The sequence below is a fragment of the Penaeus monodon genome, chromosome 2 (assembly GCF_015228065.2).
Source record: "Penaeus monodon isolate SGIC_2016 chromosome 2, NSTDA_Pmon_1, whole genome shotgun sequence".
In the NCBI taxonomy this organism is placed as follows: Eukaryota; Metazoa; Arthropoda; class Malacostraca; order Decapoda; family Penaeidae; genus Penaeus; species Penaeus monodon.
This window is the reverse complement of record NC_051387.1, coordinates 3,202,154-3,209,653: the sequence shown is the minus strand read 5'-3', so window position 1 is coordinate 3,209,653 and position 7,500 is coordinate 3,202,154.

The following is a 7,500-nucleotide window of genomic DNA, read 5'->3' as shown; positions in this document are numbered from 1 at the left end:
CACACACACACACACATATATATATAATATAATATATATTATAAAATAAAAATATATATTATAAAATAATATATATTATACATATATATATATTATATAAAATATATTTTAAAATTATAATATTAATATTTTATTATATATATATATTATATATGCATGTTTTATGTATGTATATTTGTATGTTGTATCTATACATATGTCCTATCTTTCTATCTATCTATCTATCTATCCTATATGCGTATATACATATATATACACACCCCACACACACACACAAAACCCCCACACACAAAACACAATATTATATTTTAGATATATATTATATATATATAATATAATAATTATATATAAAATGTTTTATATATATTTTAAAATATAATATATATATATATTATTTAAAATATATAATAAAATATATATAATATATATATATATATATATTTTAATATTTATATATATTTTGGGGGCCCGCGGGGGGCCGAAGGGGAGAGCGTGGCTAAAGACTGTCCCCGACGGCCCTGGGGTTCGAGGGTTGGGTTCACCGCCGGCGCGTTTTTTTCCCTTAGGCAGGAACTTACCTCGATTCCCCTTGCCTACCCCCACGGGGGGGACCAAGTCCCCCCAATTCAGTCCCGGGGGAAATTGAGATGGTGACTGGGAAAAAAAAAAAAAAAAAAAAAAAAAAAAACACCGGGCGGAAGGAAAATGGAAAAACCCCGCTCTAAATTGCCAAAAAAAAAATCTGAAAGAAACATGACCCGCCGGGCCGGGGTTTAGTCAAATGGTTAGAGCGTGGGAAATTTAAAAAGGAGGTCCGACGGAAATCTGAGTTCGGGGTTTTCGAGTCCCAAACCGCCGCTTTTTTCCCCTTTGGGAAAGGGAAAATTCCCTCGATTGCCTGCTGGGCCACTGGGGGGCCCCAGCCACCCCAAAGCCCAGTGCGGGCCCCAAAAGCCCGGATAAAATAAAAAGAATGATTACCTAAAAAAAAAAGGTTAAAACCGGGACTCTCCTGGAAAGGAACTGGGGACCCTACCACGTACTCCACTCCTAGAGCATCACAAAAGTTTAAAACTGCAACTGAGTATCATGCTGTGAAAACGGCGGGTCAGACATGAAACCCACCTTAAATGAATGAAAATTTTTATATTTAAATATAATATATATATATATATATATATATATTTATATATTTTAATATATATATTATATATATTAAAATATATATTTATGTATGTATGTATATTGTTGCATTATCTATACAATGTCTATCTATCTATCTTCCCATCTATTTCCTATTGCGCATATAATATAAAATTATATATATAAATTATATATATATAATATATATATTATTATGTATCTATATAAAAAATTTTATATAATATATTTTTATTATATGTATAGTTTTATGTATATATTTTATATATATTATAAAATATATATATATATATATATAAAATATTAAAATATATATAAAATATATTACACACCCCCCGGGACATATTATATAAAAATATATAAAATATATTATTTAAAAAAATATTATATATATATAATATATTATATATTATTTAAAAAATATAAACATACACCCGTAATTTTAAAATAAATATTACATATATATTATTAAAATATTATATAAATTAAAATATATATATTTTATAATTATTTATTTTTTTTTTATTTATTATTTATTTTTTTTATTTTTTTATTTTTTTTATTTTATTTTTTTATTTATTTTTTTTAAACCCTGGGAAGGGGCGTTGGCGATCATGGTTTTTCCCTGATTTTCTTTTGGGAATTTTGAGGGTGGTTTTCCATTGCCTTCCGCCCGGGGTTTTTAAACGAGTCACCCTCTCATTTAAACCCCGGTTTTGGGCCCCCACTGACTTGGGGGGCTTGCCCACCCAGCGGCTAGGCAGGCAAAACGAGGTGAAGTTCCCCTTGCCCAAGGGAACAAGCCCCGGGCCGGTGACTCGAAAACCCCCGAATCAGATTGCTCCCGAATATAAAATATTATATATATATATTATATTATATAAAATATATATTATATATATTTATAAAATTATATATATATATTAATACAAAACACACACACACACATTTAAATAAAACATATATTTTAATATATATATATATAAAATTAATATATTTTAAAATATATTAATATAATAAAATAATATTTTATATATATTATATATTATATTATTATACGTATATTCACCAATCCCCGCACGAAAGAAAACACATTGGTCTCCCCGTTTTTTCCTCCCCTTTCCTTTCCCCTCATCCTCCACGTCCCCACTTTGCCTCTCACTCTCTTTTCCCCCATTTTTCCCCTTTTTATTTTCCCCTTTTCCCTTTTTCCGTTTTTCTAACGCAAAATGCTATGTCTGATTCTGTGAAATGCGATTAAGGATTGTGTGCGAGAAAAGAGGGAGAGAGGGAAGGGAGAGGCAGAGGGAGAGAGAGAGAGAGAGAGAGAGAGAGAGAGAAAAGAGAGAGAGAGGAGAGAGGGGAAGAGAAACGAGAGCGAGAAAAGAGAGAGAAGGGGAGAGAAAAGAGAGAAAGGGGAGAGCGAGAGAGAAGGAGAGAGGAGAAAGGAGAAGAGAGAGAGAGAGAGAGTGAGAGGAGAAGAGAGAGAGAGAGAGAGAGAGAGAGAGAGGAAAAGGCATAAAGCCACCACACCACACAGGCAGACAAGAATACAGAGAAGACAGAAACAGAGAGCCACAGCAAAAGAGGAAAGAGAGAAAGACGAAGAGACAAATCAAGAGAGACAGATTGCGAACACGAAACTTGCAACGGAATCCCCACTTCACGCAATCGCCATCATCAGGATAATAACAATAACAGTAACAAACTCACAGAAAGGTGCTCACTGTATTTCCGCGTCTGATATGATGTATGTCGACACGATATATGCAGTTAAATCAAATGGAACAGATTATCTTGTCCTTAAAACTGACGAAGATGAATGAATGATGGTGAATAACAGAGAGATGTGATTTTGCGTTATATTTTTCATTAAGGTTCTTTTGACTTTTTTCTTTATCCGTGAAGTCGATTCGATTCTACTGTTGTGAAATTTGTTTTCGTGAAGTTTACCCTACGGATAATTATTCTCTAATATGCAATTTTGCACGATCTGGAAATCAGGAAGAGCAATCATGTTGTTATTTGAGAACACGCTCTCTCTCTCTCTCTCGCTCTCTCTCTCTCTCTCTCTCTCTCCTCTCTCTCTCTCTCTCTCTCTCTATATATATATATATATATATATATATATATATATATATATATATATATATATATATACATATATATATCTATATATATATATTTTATATATATATATATATTATATATATATATATATATATATATATTATATCATATACATATATATATTATTTTTTTTTTCTCTCTCTGCCGCGCCCTTCTCTCTCTTTCTCTCTCTCTCTCTGTCGCGCCCTTCCTATCCCCTTCTCTCTCTCTCTCTCTCTCTCTGTCTCTCTCTCTCTCTCTCTCTCTTTATCATTCTTCCTTTGTCATCACCTTCTTATCGCCAATTCCCTCTCACCCCCTCCCTCCCTATTTTACATCGATCCCAGCTAATCCTTCTCCCTCCTTTCCACGCCTTCCTCTTCTCCTCTTCTCCCTATCTTTCGTCTCCATGCTTTGTTCTCCCTGTTCATAATCCACCGTAATCTCCGTTTCTTTTCCCTCCTTCATTCCCTTTTCCTTGTGCAATTGCTCCTCCAATCATCCACTATTGTTCGTCTCCCGAAACCCTTCGTTGCTCCTCCGCTGCGTTCTTCCGGCGTGGCTCGTAAATTGTTCATCTTGTTCATTGGGCTTTCATTCAGTGCGCGTTTGTTCTTTTTGCGAAATAAGGAGTCTTTGTTGTTGTTGGTTTTTGTCTGTTTTATTTTTATTTATGTATATTTTTTTTCTCTGTTTGTCTGGCTGGCTCTCTCTCTCTCTCTCTCTCTCTCTCTCTCACTCTCTCCTCCTCTCTCTCTCCATCTCTCTCTCTCCTCTATCTCCTCTCTCTCGCTTCTCTCCTCTCCTCTCTCTCTCTCTCTCTCTCTCTCTCTCTCTTCTCTCTCTCTCTTATCTTTCTCTCTCTCTCTCTCTCATCTCTCTCTCTCCTCTCTCTCTCTCCTCTCTCTCTCGCTCTCTCTCGCTCTCGCTCTCTTCTCCTCTCTCTCTCTCTCCCTCTCTCCTCTTCCTCTCCTCTCTTTTCCCTCTCTCTCTCTCTCTCTCTATCTCTCTCTCCTCTGCCTCTCTCTCTTCATCTTCTTTTTCATCTCCCTCTCCCTTTCCTCTCCCATTCCTCTCCCCTCTCCCCTCTTCCCTCTCCCTCTCCCTCTTCCTCTCCCTACCCCCTCCTCTCTCTCTCGATCTCTCTTTCAAGACTATTGATCACATATAGCTTTCCCGTCAATCAACATCAATTTTTTCATAATACGCGCCTACTCACTTACTATTTTTTCGATCAAATTAAATAAAAAAATTAAGATGTCGAATATTCACGTTATTACAACCTTCTAATTAAAAGTTATATCAATCGGAGCCCAATGATTGTAGATGAACGTAACTGAAGAAAATTACATATTGACAGTACATATTATTAGCAGTTTGTGAAAGTATCATCTCTGCTTAACCTACATTTGTTACTGTATCAATATTATTCAGCATTTCTCAGTGTAGAATACAGCACGCTGGATAATCTGAAAATATTAAAAGATTTTTTAATTGTGTTGAAATTTTTATTGGTAGTTTTATCATTTTTCCCATTTTTTTTCCGTGAACCTGAAAAGTAACGTCGTGGTGTTAAAATCTTTCTGAGAGAGAGAAAGATAGATAGAGATAGATAGATAAATAGATAGATAAGATAGATAGATAAAGAGAGAGAGAGAGAGAGAGAGAGAGAGAGAGAGAGAGAGAGAGAGAGAGAGAGAGAGAGAGAGAGAGAGAGAGAGAGAGAGAGAGAGAGAGAGAGAGAGAGAGAGAGAGAAACATCAAACTCTCTCAAATATCAAACAGTTACAAGCCAGGCAGAAAATAAAATAATTAGATTAAAGAACACGTCAAGAATACACGCGCTTGTGAAATAAGAACAACCATTCTTTCAGATTACAGAAGACAAAAGTTTCCACGGGCGCACGAAAAATGACATTGTTTGACTTGGCTTTGAAGAAACGATTGAAAATATCTATAATTTTCCAAAGTTTCTGTCTTTTTTTTTTTTTTTATTAACTTTTCCTTTTTCCTTTCTTTCGCGATCAATGAGAGACGGCGCGTTTCGTATTAAAAAGTATATAGGTGTGTTTTATTTGAAGGCGATGTATTGTGCAGCGTGACTGTTATTATAGCAGATACGCCATATCACCGGCGCACTATGCTTATTTTTTTTTTCTGTTTGTAACTTGTACCTTATCGTGAGTCGTGAAAAAATAGTCACTTCGGTTTGTTTTTCTTTTTTCGTTTTCCTCCCACTCGCTTGGGTTCCAAGATTTTTTTTTCTTTATTTGTCCCTCTTTTCCTCTTTCTTCTTCTTCTCCTTTCTTTCATACTGCGCTCGCCTATACTTTCTTACCTTTTTCTTTCTTTTCTTCTCCCTTTCATTCTTGTCTCCTTTTTCTTTCTACTTTTTTTTTTTTTATTCGCTCTCTTCCTATCCTTCGTTTCTTTTGTCTCCCTTTTCTCTCTTTCTTCTTCTTTCTTGCTTCGCTCTCTTCCTATCCTTTCTTTTGGCTCCTCTTTCTCTTTTTCTTCTTCCTCTTCTTTCATACTTGCTTCTCTCTCCTCCTAACCTTTCTTTTGTCTCGTCTTCTCTCTTCTTCTTATTTTTGCTTCTCCTTCTGTCCTTCCTGCCTTTGTATCCCCTCTCTTTCTTCTTCTTCCTCCTCTTTCTTTCTGCGCTTCGCTCTCCTTTCGTTTCTTTCTCTTGTTTCCTCTCTCTCTCTTTCTTCTCCTTTCATTTGTCTCCTCTTTCTCATATTATTATTATTTCTTGTTTCGCTCTCCCTCTATCCGTCTTCCATTCGCCTCCTCTTCCTATCCTTTCCTTCTCCTTTCTCCTCTTCCTCCTTCGTCCTCTTTTTTTTTTCTTGCTTCTCTCTCCTCCTATCCTTCCTTTCGTTCTTTTTTAATTTCTTTTCCTCTCATTTTTTATTTTTTCTCCTCTTTCTCCTTCTTCCTCTTTCATTCTTGCTTCTCTCTCCTCCTCCCTTTCCTCTCTCCTTATGGAATCCGCCGCTTCCTTATTATGCCTCGAACGTTTCTCGCCTTTTCTTATGCCTCTTCTTCCTCGGAAACATTTCCAGTATTTCGACGTCTGTTTGTCTATCTGCCTGTCTGTTTGTCTGTCTGTTTATCGATCTATCTGTCTGTCTGTCAGTCTACCTTTCTGGATATCTATCTATTTGTCTATCTATCTGTCTGTCTGTCTACTTTTCTGGATATCTATCTGTTTGTCTATCTATCTATCATCTATCTTTGTCTAGCTGTCTGGATATCTATCTATCTATCTATCTATCTGTCTGTCTGTCTGTCTGGCTTTCTGGATATCTATCTATTTGTCTATCTATCTATCTGTCCGTCTATCTATCTGTCTGTCTATCTATCCATTTGTCTATCTATCTATCTATCTATCTATCTATCTATCTATTTGCCTAACTACCTATCTATCCATCCATCTGTCTATCTATCTATCATCTGTATATCTATATATCTGTCTATCTATCTATCTACCTACCTATCTATCTATCTACATACCTATCTATCTATCTACTACCTACCTATCTATCTACCTACCTATCTATCTATCTACCTACCTATCTATCTATCTACCTACCTGTCTATCTATCTACCTACATATCTATTGGCAGACTTTTTTTCACTATCAGTATTTTTTTTTCGTCCACATACAGTATATATTTTTAATCTTTATTAGTGATAGAGCCGTCAATAATTGTCAAAATGTCGTTTGAATTATGATCCAGACTGCTTTGAAGAATTATTTGAATATGTGTATAAATCAGTTAAGGAATTTTTAAAATATGTTAAGAGAGAAAAAGAAAAAGAAAAAAATACGCACGTATCCCTTTCTTTTTTCTTTTTCTTTTTTTACAAAGCTCCCTCCCTCCCCCCTCCTTACGGACTTTTTCCTTTCATTTCTCCCGAAGAAGAAAAAAATACCATTTTTAAATATTAAAAACCAGCGCCAGTTCGTCAGGTTTTCCGGCGAAACTTTCCCTAATCATTGAAAGACTGTATCCCCCCCAAATGGCGAAGCGATGAAAGAATTTAGTAATAATATATGACCCCCTTGACTGGTGTGTAAATACAGCAATGTAGAAGGAACAAAGCATTGATTAATAAAAAAAATAATTAATAAGTCTGCAACAGGGGAAACTTCTCCCCCTCTCTCATTACTGTTTAATCTGGGCATAAAAGTTGAATAAAAAAAAGAAAAAAAAACTTTCG